General features: G+C 40.0%; 1 protein-coding gene and 1 long non-coding RNA gene across 9 annotated transcripts in view; one reads left to right on the top strand and one right to left on the bottom strand.

Moving 5' to 3' along the window:
- Window positions 1-16,963, bottom strand: part of TRAF2 (TNF receptor associated factor 2) — a 176,824-nt gene that overhangs the window by 71,159 nt on the left and 88,702 nt on the right. The window lies entirely within an intron of this gene.
- On the top strand, window positions 4,290-13,664 carry LOC128642905 (uncharacterized). Its single transcript, XR_008399730.1, has 2 exons — window positions 4,290-4,396; window positions 13,080-13,664. It is a non-coding gene; the product is annotated as an uncharacterized LOC128642905 (long non-coding RNA).

Genomic DNA, 16,963 nt, shown 5'->3' with positions numbered 1-16,963 from the left:
ATTGAATGTTTTACAATAAGGAAGTTGGTTTCTTATTCAAGTTATTTTTTTAGCAAAAGGGGCCTAGCAAAGAAAATGCATGTCCCTCTTTGATGTTTAATGTACTTTCAAGAAGTCCAGTTCCATAAGGGTGGATAATAGCCATCTCCTAATAAGTATGTGACACTGGGAGCTATACATGGGGCTGTAACTTTGAAAGCATAGTGTTTTGAAAAACTTGGAAATAAACTGAGGGAGAATTCCTTACACTGCACTAAACACAAGTTACTTTCTCCATGCAATCTATAAAATGCAGTCAGTGACTGCATAATGCAAACATATCCTTTATTTATAAAATGGAAAGACCCTCATTGTACCTGTATGTATCAGATTTCCAAATAAAGGCTTTGTTAAGTACTATGAATTAATGGCAACTTTATATGGAAAGCAAGGGTTAAATAAAAATAAACTGCTAATTTTTTTGTTTCTTTTTCCCCTCCGTGAAGTGTTGATTGACAGCACAATAAGCAGGAAAAGTGGTGGGGACAGTAAAGGCATAACTAAAAGATAAGGCAGTAAAGCAGCAGCAGTCCTGGCCAATACCACAACCAGACTTGCTGCAATACTTTGAGGTCATGAAAAAAAATAAAAATGCTTCACTGATTTTGCTCCCTTACAATGAATGAAACACCAGGTTTTCCAGCTAGGCATGTTTGCACAAGTGTTATCCAAATTCTAATCAGAAGCATTTCTGATTTAGTTGGGGTGACTATGATAACAAGGTGCCTGTCTCAAAACATTTTAGAACCGCTGCAGTGCTATGTCATATATATGCTGCCAGTGCTCACCATTTTCCTACTGACTCTGAGAAATTAATATTAGCGTTAGCGGGCACATATACAATCTGTCCCCTGGTCACTCAGTCAGTCCTCTTCCATTCATGCTAGTAGGTACCTCCTACCTCTCCTGTACTTCACTCTCTATAAAGCCTGTCTGCCTTGCTGACTTGCGCCATAACACACTGAACCCCTAAAGTTTTTTTTATATAAAAAAGGGCCCCACTCCCAATAAAAAAAAATTTTAGTTGAGTTTCTGGCCATATTGGTGAGCCTCCACTGAGCTGAGCATGCATGGCATAGTAATAGGCACTGGCAGCGCGTTACAGAGATACAGCTGCACAGAAAGACCACCCAGCCCGGGCTGCTCGGCTACTGCTTGAACTAAGTAGTTATAACCATTACCTCCATCCTCCCCTCCTACCTTATCTTTCGTACCAGACCCGGTCTGACCGTCTGGGGTGGTCAGGCTTAGAGAGACAAAACTCTAACCGACTGTGTCACGCAGCAGCACCTCGCATTATTCCGAATTGGATTTTCCCGCTAAAACAGACAGTGAGTGACTCACTCCACACTGTCTGTGCTGACGCTGTGCACATTGCAAAGATAGTAGGCAGTGCCAGGGTTATAGCGCGACTCGCAAGAAAGCCCCACAACAGCGCACGCTCATAGCTACATAACTGAGTTGGAAGCTGGAACTGGAAGTTAACTTTAATGCTAAAACTAGATTAATACTGCTGACTGCATTGGAAAATAAAATTCTATCATATGGTGCAAGGCAGATAAAACTCCTGCTCTAAGTTGGCGCCCCCCTGTGGAGGGCGCCGTAAGGCGACTGCCTATACTGCCTTACACAAGCGCCGGCCCTGCGGATAATGCAAACGCGTACTTTCCCTTAGGTAAGGTTGCCACCTTTAGTTCAGGCCAAACCCGAACACTCTTGTCCCGTGTATAGCACAGTAAAAATATCTTTGCAGAGTACACACTATGTATAATAGCGCATAAACACATAGCTATTTGCACTCTCAAAAAAGAAGAGAACGATCCTGATGCAATAAAAATCTCACACTTTATTGGATAAAAAACTTCACATAATTGCAGAAAAAAAGCGGTCTTACGCGTTTCGTCTTACAATAATAGACCATGCTTATGATACCAACACCTGAGGCTTATATACCTAGGTAAGTAGCAGCACTACTCCCACTTAACTATTTCATCACCAGACAACATGAAATAACAGCAATGGCTCCGAACATTTGCACTCATACACATTCTCTCTCACACACTAACACACACATTCTCTCTCACACACTAACACACACATTCTCTCTCACACACTAATGCACACATTCTCTCTCACACACTAACACACACATTCTCTCTCACACACTAACGCACACATTCTCTCTCACACACTAATGCACACATTCTCTCTCACACACTAACACACACACTCTTTCTCACACACTAACACACACACTCTCTCTCACACACTAACACACACATTCTCTCTCACACATACACACAAATACACTCACACTGACAAACTCAGACACACACTCACACACAAAGACAATTACAGACACACTCCCACACAAAGACACGACACACACTCCCACACAAAGACACAACACACACTCACACACAGACAATTACAGACACACTCCCACACAAAGACACGACACACACTCACACACAAAGACAATTACAGACACACTCCCACACAAAGACACTACACACACTCATACACAAAGACAATTACAGACACACTCCCACACAAAGACACACACACGAGAGAAACAACTGTAGGCATGTGCATTATGTTGCAAAAGCACAATGTCACCTTTTTAGTTGTTTCCCACCAAACCTAGAAATTTGCATGTCCAGTTCAGACTCAGCTTAAAACCCGGACAGAAAAATGGAAACCCGAACCCAGATAGGTAGCAACTCTGCCCTCAGGTAATAGATTTCTGTGAAGGCCCACACTAAACGTATTCATGTCGGTTAACACTTGAAAGCCAATCCAATGCACAAATTCTGCTCAAGTAGTGGAGTTTTTCATTTAGCTCTTTGCTATACATTTTGAATGCTAATTTTACAAATAAGACTTAAAATAACATTAAACACCTCAAGATATTAATGTAAAAGGTTTATATGTAATTAAACAACTCATTATTTATTTTGTTCTCCTTTCAGGTAATTTAATTCTGAATATTGTGGGCTTTCCAGATTATGTTAAACATGGAAGTACAGACACAGCTGTAATCCACACAGTCATTGGTTGCGCACTCCAGTAAGCCATTTATAACTATTCCTGATTGGTCTCAGCAGAAAAGGTAACCTAAGTTACAATATGGCGGGGTCCACTGCTTTTATGGACATTAAAGGGATATGAAGCCCACATTTTTTCTTTCATGATTCAGATAGAGCATGCAATTTTAAGCAACTTTCTAATTTACTCCTATTATCAATTTTTTTCTACGTTCTCTTGGGGGCCGAATTATCATTGTGCAAGCGGACATGATCCGATATTGCGGATCATGTCCGACAGCATACGCTCTTGTGAACTGCTGGTGCAATATTACCCCCTGCAGATTTGCGGCCAATCGGCTGTTAGCAGGGGGTGTCAATCAACCCGATCGTATTCGATCGGGTTGATTTCTGGCGATTTCTGTCCGCCGCCTTAGAGCAGACGGACAGGTTATGGCGCAGCGGTCTTTAGATCGCTGCTTCATAACTTTTGTTTCCGGCGAGCCTGAAGGCTCGCCGGTAACACAGGGCATCAAGCTCCGTGCGGAGCTTGATAAATATGCCCCTCAGTATCTTAATTTGTAAAATCAGGGATGTAAGCTTAGGAGCCAGACCATTTTTGGTTCAGCACCTGGGTAGTGCTTGCTGATTGGTGGCTAATCATGAAAGAAAATATTTGGGTATCATATCCCATTAACTTTACCCTTATTTCTTCAATATTTAAACAACTAATATATTTTTTTAAACATACATGTACAAATTATTCTTAGGCTAATCTTTCCTCTAAATACATCATTCAAGCAATGATTTATTTAGTGTTTAATGTCCCTTTAACACACACATATATATACGATTGTTTCCTTCCTGGATTTTTTTTAACTAACCCTTTAATTTTGCATGTATTAATCCCTAATTAACTTTCATTTATTTGTATAGCATTTTTATGTGGTTTTGATTGCACAAGAGAAAGTGTTAATTCTTAATACCCGGTTATAAAAAAAGTGTTAAAAAGCGGGATTTTGGTTTTTAATATGAGCACAATATATGTGTGACTACTGCTTCCCATTGAAAGTATTGGACGTGCTAAATAGTTTGTGGGTGTGTTAAAAATGCTTTGGTAAATATTTGAACCAGCAACTTTTAATACCCAACCGTTGATTATTGTTTGCATAATGTACATAATTATCCTGTGAGTTCAACCTCTGCAAAACAGGTTAAAGAAAAAAAAGTCCCCTTTGGGAGCCACAGAGAACTGCTGGTGATAGTTGGCAGCGTCACACTCACAACCTCTCAATCACCGGCTGTGCAGCAGAGGTTAAACACATTCCACAGTGAGTAATGCAATTACTTGCTGTAACATATTAGACAATGTAACTTTTCCACTAATATGTCTCTCAAAAGCTTTTTTTTTTTTTTAAGTAGTAAGTTTATTTTGCTGCTGCCAAAGTGCTATATTAAGCACCTCCGGGCGTCCTTGGCAAATCTCTTTATTTTTCAATGAGGTGAAGTTTCCAACGCTTAGCCGATAGCCATACAGCTCAGTGCACAGCTATTGGATACGAGGAGGAAACATTGCCTCATTTCTAACTATGGTAAATCCTAGTGTTTTTGAAACAAAAGAAAGAACAACTGGCGCAAATTCTTCATAGGTTTATTTAATTTTTGCGCTGCCCTAGGCACTAAAAAATATGCTACCCCCCAACAGCCGGAGGCCAGGGATGTGTAGAGGTATCATATGCCCCACTACACAAAGAGGGATAGCTGCTTTGCCTAGCAGTGGAAGGTATCATGCCATAAAATTACCCATTAGAATCTGTTACCCCCCACAAATCTTCTAGCCATTGGCACAGCCCTATTTGGCCTAGTCTATTATAAGCTCCTGGACTCAAGGACAATGCAGGCATGTCTCTGTGTGTGTGTGTCTATTATAAATGATCATTATCTTTGCAGTTGTGTGTCATCAGATGCAGTTTAGTGTCTACAGGAGTGTGTGCACATGTGTCAGTTTGTTTGCACTGCATTCCATCTGTCTGTTGTGTAGTCCAGTAGGTGTGCATGTGTCAGTTTGTTTGCACTGCATTACATCTGTCTGTTGTGTAGTCCAGTAGGTGTGCATGTGTCAGTTTGTTTGCACTGCATTCCATCTGTCTGTTGTGTAGTCCAGTAGGTGTGCATGTGTCAGTTTGTTTGCACTGCATTCCATCTGTCTGTTGTGTAGTCCAGTAGGTGTGCATGCGTCAGTTTGTTTGCACTGCATTCCATCTGTCTGTTGTGTAGTCCAGTAGGTGTGCATGCGTCAGTTTGTTTGCACTGCATTCCATCTGTCTGTTGTGTAGTCCAGTAGGTGTGCATGCGTCAGTTTGTTTGCACTGCATTCCATCTGTCTGTTGTGTAGTCCAGTAGGTGTGCATGTGTCAGTTTGTTTGCACTGCATTCCATCTGTCTGTTGTGTAGTCCAGTAGGTGTGCATGCGTCAGTTTGTTTGCACTGCATTACATCTGTCTGTTGTGTAGTCCAGTAGGTGTGCATGTGTCAGTTTGTTTGTACATCATTCTGCCTGTCTGTTGTCTAGTCCAGTAGGTGTGCATGTGTCAGTTTGCACATCATTGTGCCTGTCTGTTGTCTAGTCCAGTAGGTGTGCATATGTCTGTTTGTACATCATTGTGCCTGTCTGTTGTCTAGTCCAGTAGGTGTGTATGTGTCTGTTTGCACTGCATTCTGCCTGTCTGTTGTCTAGTCCAGTAGGTGTGCATGTGTCTGTTTGCACTGCATTCTGCCTGTCTGTTGTATAGTCCAGTAGGTGTGCATGTGTCTGTTTGCACATCATTGTGCCTGTCTGTTGTCTAGTCCAGTAGGTGTGCATGTGTCTGTCTGCACATCATTGTGCCTGTCTGTTGTCTAGTACAGTAGGTGTGCATGTGTCAGTTTGTTTGCACTGCATTGTGCCTGTCTGTTGTATAGTCCAGTAGGTGTGCATGTGTCAGTTTGTTTGCACTGAATTCTGCCTGTCTGTGGTCTAGTCCAGTAGGTGTGCATGTGTCAGTTTGCACATCATTGTGCCTGTCTGTTGTCTAGTCCAGTAGGTGTGCATGTGTCTGTCTGCACATCATTGTGCCTGTCTGTTGTCTAGTCCAGTAGGTGTGCATGTGTTAGTTTGTTTGCACTGCATTCTGCCTGTCTGTTGTATAGTCCAGTAGGTGTGCATGTGTCAGTTTGCACATCATTGTGCCTGTCTGTGGTCTAGTCCAGTAAGTGTGCATGTGTCTGTTTGCACATCATTGTGCCTGTCTGTTGTTTTGTCCGGTAGGTGTGCATGTGTCTGTTTGTTTGCACATCATTATGCCTGTCTGTTGTCTAGTCCAGTAGGTGTGCATGTGTCTGTTTGTTTGCACATCATTATGCCTGTCTGTTGTCTAGTCCAGTAGGTGTGCATGTGTCTGTTTGCACATCATTGTGCCTGTCTGTTGTTTAGTCTGGTAGGTGTGCATGTGTCTGTTTGCACATCATTGTGCCTGTCTGTTGTCTAGTCCAGTAGGTGTGCATGTGTCTGTTTGTTTGCACATCATTGTGCCTGTCTGTTGTCTAGTCCAGTAGGTGTGCATGTGTCTGTTTGCACATCATTGTGCCTGTCTGTTGTTTAGTCTGGTAGGTGTGCATGTGTCTGTTTGCACATCATTGTGCCTGTCTGTTGTCTAGTCCAGTAGGTGTGCATGTGTCAGTTTGTTTGCACTGCATTCTGCCTGTCTGTTGTATAATCCAGTAGGTGTGCATGTGTCAGTTTGCACATCATTGTGCCTGTCTGTGGTCTAGTCTAGTCGGTGTGCATGTGTCAGTTTGCACATCATTGTGCCTGTCTGTGGTCTAATCCAGTAGGTGTGCATGTGTCTGTTTGCACATCATTGTGCCTGTCTGTTGTCTAGTCCAGTAGGTGTGCATGTGTCAGTTGGTTTGCACATCATTGTGCCTGTCTGTTGTCTAGTCCAGTAGGTGTGCATGTGTCTGTTTGCACATCATTGTGCCTGTCTGTTGTCTAGTCCAATAGGTGTGCATGTGTCAGTTTGTTTGCACTGCATTCTGCCTGTCTGTTGTATAGTCCAGTAGGTGTGCATGTGTCAGTTTGCACATCATTGTGCCTGTCTGTGGTCTAGTCCAGTAGGTGTGCATGGGTCTGTTTGCACATCATTGTGTCTGTCTGTGGTCTAGTCCAGTAGGTGTGCATGTGTCAGTTTGCACATCATTGTGCCTGTCTGTTGTTTAGTCTGGTAGGTGTGCATGTGTCTGTTTGCACATCATTGTGCCTGTCTGTTGTCTAGTCCAGTAGGTGTGCATGTGTCAGTTTGTTTGCACATCATTGAACCTGTCTGTTGTTTAGTCTGGTAGGTGTGCATGTGTCTGTTTGCACATCATTGTGCCTGTCTGTTGTTTAGTCTGGTAGGTGTGCATGTGTCTGTTTGCACTGAATTCTGCCTGTCTGTGGTCTAGTCCAGTAGGTGTGCATGTGTCAGTTTGTTTGCACATCATTGAACCTGTCTGTTGTTTAGTCTGGTAGGTGTGCATGTGTCTGTTTGCATATTATTGTGCCCGTCTGTTGTCTAGTCCAGTAGGTGTGTATGTGTCTGCACATCATTGTGCCTGTCTGTTGTCTAGTCCAGGAGGTGTGCATGTGTCAATTTGTTTGCACTGCATTCTGCCTGTCTGTTGTATAGTCCAGTAGGTGTGCATGTGTCAGTTTGTTTGCACATCATTGTGCCTGTCTGTTGTCTAGTCCAGTAGGGCATGTGTCTGTTTGCACATCATTGTGCCTGTCTGTTGTCTAGTCCAGTAGGTGTGCATGTGTCTGTTTGTACATCATTGTGCCTGTCTGTTGTCTAGTCCAGTAGGTGTGCATGTGTCAGTTAGTTTGCACATCATTGTGCCTGTCTGTGGTCTAGTCCAGTAGGTGTGCATGTGTCTGTTTGCACATCATTGTGCCTGTCTGTTGTTTTGTCCGGTAGCTGTGCATGTGTCTGTTTGCAAATAATTGTGCCTGTCTGTTGTCTAGTCCAGTAGGTGTGCATGTGTCTGTTTACACATAATTGTGCCTGTCTGTTGTCTAGTCCAGTAGGTGTGCATGTGTCTGTCTGCACATCATTGTGCCTGTCTGTTGTCTAGTCCAGTAGGTGTGCATGTGTCAGTTTGTTTGCACTGCATTCTGCCTGTCTGTTGTATAGTCCAGTAGGTGTGCATGTGTCAGTTTGCACATCATTGTGCCTGTCTGTGGTCTTGTCCAGTAGGTGTGCATGTGTCTGTTTGCACATCATTGTGCCTGTCTGTTGTTTAGTCCGGTAGGTGTGCATGTGTCTGTTTGCACATCATTGTGCCTGTCTGTTGTCTAGTCCAGTAGGTGTGCATGTGTCAGTTTGTTTGCACTGCATTCTGCCTGTCTGTTGTATAGTCCAGTAGGTGTGCATGTGTCAGTTTGCACATCATTGTGCCTGTCTGTGGTCTATTCCAGTAGGTGTGCATGTGTCAGTTTATTTGCACATCATTGTGCCTGTCTGTTGTTTAGTCCGGTAGGTGTGCATGTGTCAGTTTGTTTGCACTGCATTCTGCCTGTCTGTTGTATAGTCCAGTAGGTGTGCATGTGTCAGTTTGCACATCATTGTGCCTGTCTGTTGTCTAGTCCAGTAGGTGTGTATGTGTCTGCACATCATTGTGCCTGTCTGTTGTCTAGTCCAGTAGGTGTGCATGTGTCAGTTTGTTTGCACTGCATTCTGCATGTCTGTTGTATAGTCCAGTAGGTGTGCATGTGTCTGTTTGCAAATCATTGTGCCTGTCTGTGGTCTAGTCTAGTAGGTGTGCATGTGTCTGTTTGCACATCATTGTGCCTGTCTGTTGTTTAGTCCGGTAGGTGTGCATGTGTCTGTTTGCACATCATTGTGCCTGTCTGTTGTTTAGTCCGGTAGGTGTGCATGTGTCAGTTTGTTTGCACTGCATTCTGCCTGTCTGTTGTATAGTCCAGTAGGTGTGCATGTGTCAGTTTGCACATCATTGTGCCTGTCTGTTGTCTAGTCCAGTAGGTGTGTATGTGTCTGCACATCATTGTGCCTGTCTGTTGTCTAGTCCAGTTGGTGTGCATGTGTCAGTTTGTTTGCACTGCATTCTGCATGTCTGTTGTATAGTCCAGTAGGTGTGCATGTGTCTGTTTGCAAATCATTGTGCCTGTCTGTGGTCTAGTCCAGTAGGTGTGCATGTGTCTGTTTGCACATCATTGTGTCTGTCTGTGGTCTAGTCCAGTAGGTGTGCATGTGTCAGTTTGCACATCATTGTGCCTGTCTGTGGTCTATTCCAGTAGGTGTGCATGTGCCAGTTTATTTGCACTGCATTCTGCCTGTCTGTTGTATAGTCCAGTAGGTGTGCATGTGTCAGTTTGCACATCATTGTGCCTGTCTGTGGTCTAGTCCAGTAGGTGTGCATGTGTCAGTTTGTTTGCACTGCATTCTGCCTGTCTGTTGTATAGTCCAGTAGGTGTGCATGTGTCAGTTTGTTTGCACTGCATTCTGCCTGTCTGTTGTATAGTCCAGTAGGTGTGCATGTGTCAGTTTGCACATCATTGTGCCTGTCTGTGGTCTAGTCCAGTAGGTGTGCATGTGTCTGTTTGCACATCATTGTGCCTGTCTGTTGTTTAGTCCGGTAGGTGTGCATGTGTCTGTTTGCACATCATTGTGCCTGTCTGTTGTTTAGTCCGGTAGGTGTGCATGTGTCAGTTTGTTTGCACTGCATTCTGCCTGTCTGTTGTATAGTCCAGTAGGTGTGCATGTGTCAGTTTGCACATCATTGTGCCTGTCTGTTGTCTAGTCCAGTAGGTGTGTATGTGTCTGCACATCATTGTGCCTGTCTGTTGTCTAGTCCAGTAGGTGTGCATGTGTCAGTTTGTTTGCACTGCATTCTGCATGTCTGTTGTATAGTCCAGTAGGTGTGCATGTGTCTGTTTGCACATCATTGTGCCTGTCTGTGGTCTAGTCCAGTAGGTGTGCATGTGTCTGTTTGCACATCATTGTGTCTGTCTGTGGTCTAGTCCAGTAGGTGTGCATGTGTCAGTTTGCACATCATTGTGCCTGTCTGTGGTCTATTCCAGTAGGTGTGCATGTGTCAGTTTATTTGCACATCATTGTGCCTGTCTGTTGTCTAGTCCAGTAGGTGTGCATGTGTCAGTTTGTTTGCACTGCATTCTGCCTGTCTGTTGTATAGTCCAGTAGGTGTGCATGTGTCAGTTTGTTTGCACTGCATTCTGCCTGTCTGTTGTATAGTCCAGTAGGTGTGCATGTGTCAGTTTGCACATCATTGTGCCTGTCTGTAGTCTAGTCCAGTAGGTGTGCATGTGTCTGTTTGCACATCATTGTGCCTGTCTGTTGTTTAGTCCGGTAGGTGTGTGTCTGTTTGCACATCATTGTGCCTGTCTGTTGTATAGTCCGGTAGGTGTGCATGTGTCAGTTTGTTTGCACTGCATGGTGCCTGTCTGTTGTATAGTCCAGTAGGTGTGCATGTGTCAGTTTGCACATCATTGTGCCTGTCTGTGGTCTAGTCCAGTAGGTGTGCATGTGTCAGTTTGTTTGCACTGCATTCTGCCTGTCTGTTGTCTAGTCCAGTAGGTGTGCATGTGTCTGTTAACACATCATTGTGCCTGTCTGTTGTATAGTCCAGTAGGTGTTCATGTGTTTGATTTGTCAGTCGTGGATTATATGTTTAGATCTATACATAGGTGTATAAATGGCAGTATGTTTGGCATACCTAAGTCACTGCACCACCCTATGTATATGTCAGTGTCTCCTGTATAAACCTGTAGTTAGATTGATTCTAGATATATCTATCAGAATAACCACAGCAACATAAAGTAATTTATCCATCTCTTTAATGATAAAAGTGTTAGCAGATACATTACATACAGTTCAATACAAACAACGCTCTTTAGCAGGGAATTTCCAGATGGACCATGATACAGTTCACTTTTGATTTGTATTGAACAAAGCAGAACTAAACATCTAAAGCAGAAAATCCCTTAGCATTACATTTTCCAGAACAGATAATCGCTGTCTTCAGCATGTAATCTTCCCTGAATGATATGTGGCCACACTGCAAATTTCAGTGTCTGTTTTACCGTCATTGTTTGGTTATTTGAGTTCATCAAGTAAATTATAGCATACAAAGAACATTGTTTTTTTTAATATTATAAATCAGACAACAAAATCAAATAACATTATTAAAATATCCTAACCCTACATGAGGTCAGACTTTTAAAGGGACACTAAATATAAATTGTAAACTACATGATTATAAACCTTCATATATAAGAATAATGTTGCAATGAAAAGTGCAGCTTTATTTTGGCAAATGAGTAAATTGTTTTATGTTTATTCTTTTCACTGATTTCCCTGTCCCCCAGAACAAAAGAACCTTCTGCTAACCAATCACAAACTAATATTCAGATATAGCACAAATTGTTTGCACATGTGCAGACTTGGGTAGCTGCCTTCTTGTAATTCCCTTAAGGTGGTTTAGCACTGATTCAACTTGGTTACTATTGCAAAGAATGATTTTTGGAACAGCAGAAAGATACCAACGGCACTACTTGTTTAAAGGGACACTCAGGTTAAATTAAATTTTCATGATTCAGATACAGCATGTTATTTTAAACAACTTTCCAATTTACTTCCATTAAAAAAAATGTGCACAGTCTTTTATATTTACAATTTTTGAGTCACCAGATCCTACTGAGTATGTGCAAGAATTCACAGACTATACGTATATGCATTTGTGATTGGCTGATTGCTATCACATGGTACAAGGGGAGTAGAAATATACATAACTTTGAAATTTGTTATAAAAAAATCTACTACTCATTTGAAGTTCAGACTAAGTGCTATTGCATTGTCTTGTTATCTTGCATTTGTTGATTATGCAAATCTAATGTGTTGACTGGTCCTTTAAGCCACCTGTGATCTGTTTGTTTTTATTAAGAATGCTTATATAGTTAAATATTAATTTAGATCTTGGTGCTAGTGTATTGAAACAACTACAATTGGAAAGAGCAAGATGAGACTTGATCTAAAAAGAATACACTTGTAGCACTCTAGGATGTAAAATATAACTTTTATTAGTTATATCATAAAATAGGAAAAAATCTTAAAAACACTCTTACGTATCCTCAATGGAGTTGATTAGTAGATACTTAGTTTTTGATACATTACTGCAATATATATGCACATATAAACTAATATTTGTTCAACCTTGACTAACGGTTGTGATCTGTTTATATAGATATATATGTATTTCTTAAAGTAACCACAAGGGTTACTTTTTGATAAGTATGTTCACAATAGGTTAGTTTATCCTCATGGACATTACCATTGGTTATTGTATAATATTAGCACATGCGTTAATTCATTAATAATATTTATGCTTGGCTTTAATAACACACCAGGATATACAGCAATATTGTGTCTTTGTTTTAAACAAGATTGTTACTTGCCCTTTAATATTTTGATGTTGGGGTATTCAACTTAAGTGGATAGTTGCAATATATGCGTGTATATATACTCAAATCAACCGCAAGGGTTAAGTATTTAGTAACTTTGTCAGTAGTAGATTGGTTTTTAGTCTGCACTCAAGGAAGGTTGATTTCTGTGTGTTAGTCTCATATGTAACATTCAAACATTTGCTTACCACCCACACCCCCTTTGGGCAAAAGTAACTCTTTAGTCTTTATTGTTGGAATTGATACAGTAATATTTATTGGTAGATGTAGATGTTTAGTATAACACCATTAGTTTGGCATTAGTAGCGCATTTTAGACACAAATATGTGTTTTTACACTTTATTTAGAGTCAAGTTATGATATCGTACTCTTGATGGGTTTACAAATAAATATATGTAATAATTGATGAAATAATAGCTTGTGTCATTCACAGTTTAATCTACTGTTTATATACGGTAATAGTCAGATCTTAATTGTTATTCTAATATCTGATGGTATAGGTGTAATAACTGTATAACTGGAAAATCACATGTTGCTATATTAAGGAAAGCTTTTCCAAGAGATAATATCAAGCAACTCGACCCCAAGGCCTATACAGAAGGATCAAAAGACTACCATCCAATGTAGATAAGACAGGTGAGACCTGCTCTCCTTCCTGAGGACAGAAAATCAAATGTCATAAAGCTTCAAAGGACACAGGACAATGGCATCATAAATCTTCAAAGGGACTCCGATAAGGTCAGTCCTGAGATGTGTCACAAAGGTCAGATGGCATTAGGAAAACTCATTTCTTAGACCACAGAGACATCTACAGGCAGTTAACTCAACAGATGAATTGAAGATGAATGGATTTGCTGGGACTGTCTTCATGGTGTGGCTGTTTGGCTATAAATATGTTTTGAGAAGCAGCTTGAAAGAGAGGAAAAAGGAAGGACAAATACACCTACGTAACACAGAGACTTCATCTTCATTTGCATGCACACATTATAGTGTAGATAGATTATTAGAATAAAGCCTTGTATGTTAGACGCTTCTCTCACCACTCATGTTTAGATCTGTAATTTAATAAATTCATCCTTATATAAGACTGGTGTAAGTATCATTCTTTAAATAAGGTAAATGGTATATAAAGGAAAAGCCTGACACAGATTTTAGTCACTGACCCAATATTAGAAAAGGGGCTTTTTCACAATAGGAAAACACGATGTGGTCAAAGAATAATTTGCCTGTCATGATTGCGGATGCAAAACTGATAATCCACTTTTTAAAAGCATGGAACACTATAGAAGCTTAGGGAGGGAAGGAAAAGTAAACAAAAGCTCACATAAATTGATACAAAGATTACAATATCCCTGCTGTTTATATATGTATAGTTTTGCTTATTTTTAAATAACATTGTGCTGATTTTCAGACTGCTTCTGTTTGTATAATGGGGCTTTTAATATGCAGGGGAGGTTCTGCTACCAGCCACTTTCAGTGGGTGTCACAGGCTTATCTCATTTACAGTGTTAAATTGGGAGCTTCTAAGTAAGTTTTTAAAAGGTTTTACACTGGATTTTTATATCAGTATCTGTGCATATTATTCTTTATCCCACTGTCTATTACATGCTGTTAAATGAAAATTGTACACAAAAGAAGAAAATTGCAATAGCACTACACAGATTCTCAGGGATGCCCTATTATAGAAATGTACTTGTGCAAAAAAATGGAAATTGCGAAGAGAGATTTAAAAACATGTGGAGGAATCAGCATTCTGTTATAGGAATCAAGTAATTATGTCTGTCCAAGACTCCAGAAATTGCAAGACTCCAGAAATAGGGGCCTATGTATTAAAGGTCTTGCGGACCTGATCTGACAGTGCGGATCAGGTCCGCAAGACCTCGCTGAATGCGGAGATCAATACGCTCTCCATATTCAGCATTGCACCAGGAGCTCACAAGAGCTGCTGGTGCAACGCCGCCCCCTGCAGACTCGCGGCCAATGGGCCGCCAGCAGGGAGGTGTCAATCAACCCAATTGTACTTGATCGGGTTGAATTGTGACGATTCCTATCCGCCTGCTCAGAGCAGGCGAGCAGGGTTATGGAGCAGCGGTCTTTCGATTTACTAGGAGTTTTGAGCACTATTCGCACAGAGGTTCACTCTGGATTATTTATTCAGATATTTGTATTGACAAATACTTGAAGTGGAAGGTTTACATAGAGCTTCTCTTAGTGGTATGCACTCATCAATTACAAAGAAGAACTGCCACGAACTGTGTCAGTACATAAATGCTTATAAAGTACTATCACGTGGTTTATTTAATGTTCTGAAGTTCCCCAGTTACTTTGGAGTACCAACGTCCCACCAATGGGGATTAAGGAGCATGTACTTATTATAAAGTCACATGATTGTGTATTTGTGTGGTCAATACCCCTTATATGTCATTTATAGAATTTCATAGATATTTCAAATTAGCTCCCCTACTGTGCGTAAATAATCAGGAGTAATAGTATTTCCATCTATGTATATGATTGGTGTCTTTAATTCAGTCACAATATAACCCCTATGAGGATGGATTTGGCCTTCTTTGTTAACTAGGTATACTTTAGTAAGATATAGTCACATTAGCTTCCATGATAAGCGTATTCAATGTCCTGCTAGTGTTATAGTTTAGACTCATGAGTGTGTTAAACAATAATACATCTATATTAATGTTTATGGATGACAGCCAAGTTTTGTGTCCATGTAATTTAGACCCTTATATATGTAACGTTTTTGCTTTAACACCAACCTTGGTTCACTTGAATACTTAATTCAGTGTCTCCCTGGTATAATAGTTTGATTCATAAATGAGCCCATTCATAATATAACAGCTTAAATGAGGTATACGTAACGTTTTATAACACATATACAAGACGTGTCCCCCCAGGTTACACTGTATTGTTGTTAGAAAGTATTGATGATACCAAGCATAGGTAATATGTAATTGGTTACAGCAGCTACCGTATATAAGCGGCTATAAGTAGCACTGCTGAGTCTTGGCTGTTGTTTACTGGGTATACTTAGTAAGATATAGTCCAACTAGCTTCAATAATGAGCATATTCAGTGTTATAGTTTTAACTCATGTGTGAGTTAAAAGTGATACATTTATATTAATATTTATGGATGACAGCCGAGTTACGTGTAAATGGAATGTTGCCTCTTATATATACAACATGTTTGCTTTGACACCAACCCTGGTTCACTTAAATACTTAATTCAGTGTTCCACTGGTATAATAGTTTGACTCATAAATGAGCCCAATCATGATATGACAAGATACCAAGTATTGGTAATTTGTAATCTGTTAAAGTAGCTACCATATATATAAGCGGATGTAAGTAGCACTGCTGAGTCTTAGCTGTTAATAGGATCGTAGCAATTTATAGAGTTACACACTAATTACATGAGTTAATATAGGATCTAAATGTGCATGTTTGCACTGTGCTCTTCTTTCTTGGTGGTGTTTTATTAATAGATCCGCTTATCAGGTCTGCTATGTACATAAGAATAAATACTGTTATGTGTCCACTGCACCTTTTGTCTATTGCTGGAGCCTTAGTATCGTTTGAATTTACAAATTAGCCACGCCAATGTATATAATCGTATTGCTAAGCCCCATTATCGGGTCTGCTATTTAAATGAAAATGAAGGCTGTTATTTGTGCAATCAATTAAATGTACGATAACAAGTGGTGAGGCTTTGTAATAAGTAGCACCTTAAATTTACCAACAGTATAAAGTAGTCATAACAGTTCTATATAGATTTTGCCAAATGAAAATTGGTGTATACTGCCGTTTTAATTGGGAATGTTACCTTGTGGCAGCAAATATATTGGATAAACATGTTTAATGTTATTGTTGCATATAATGCAGGCTCTAAACAATAGGAAATGTAGGTATCTTTTGATGACAATAATAATAAAAATATTTTAAAAATACAATGCCCTAAAATATCAAAGTGAGATAATTTTAGGTTTCTTTTTTTGGCAGGAATCTAAAAAAAAAAAAAAATAGGATACTATTTCCTTACATTAAACCACTTTGAGATGTAATGTAAAAAATTAGGCCCATACAATCATAAAACAAAACTGGAAGTGATGTCACTGTATGTTGAATTCAACCCCCACAAATTAAAACTAAAAATAAATTATACAAATTTATTTAAAGAGAAAAAAATAAAGTAACATCTATTAAGGGGGGGGGGGTGTCTTGTAAATTTCGTCAGATAGGAGGACTCGCCGTCTAAAACACCTGATTTATAGATACTATTACACTCAATATATATATATATATATATATATATATATATATATATATATATATATATATATAAGTGTGAATTTAAATTTTCCATAGTAGTTA

This window comes from Bombina bombina, chromosome 12 (genome assembly GCF_027579735.1).
Source record: "Bombina bombina isolate aBomBom1 chromosome 12, aBomBom1.pri, whole genome shotgun sequence".
Classification (NCBI taxonomy): domain Eukaryota; kingdom Metazoa; phylum Chordata; class Amphibia; order Anura; family Bombinatoridae; genus Bombina; species Bombina bombina.
The sequence above is the reverse complement of the archived record's forward strand: the minus strand, read 5'-3'. Positions and strand labels throughout refer to the sequence as shown.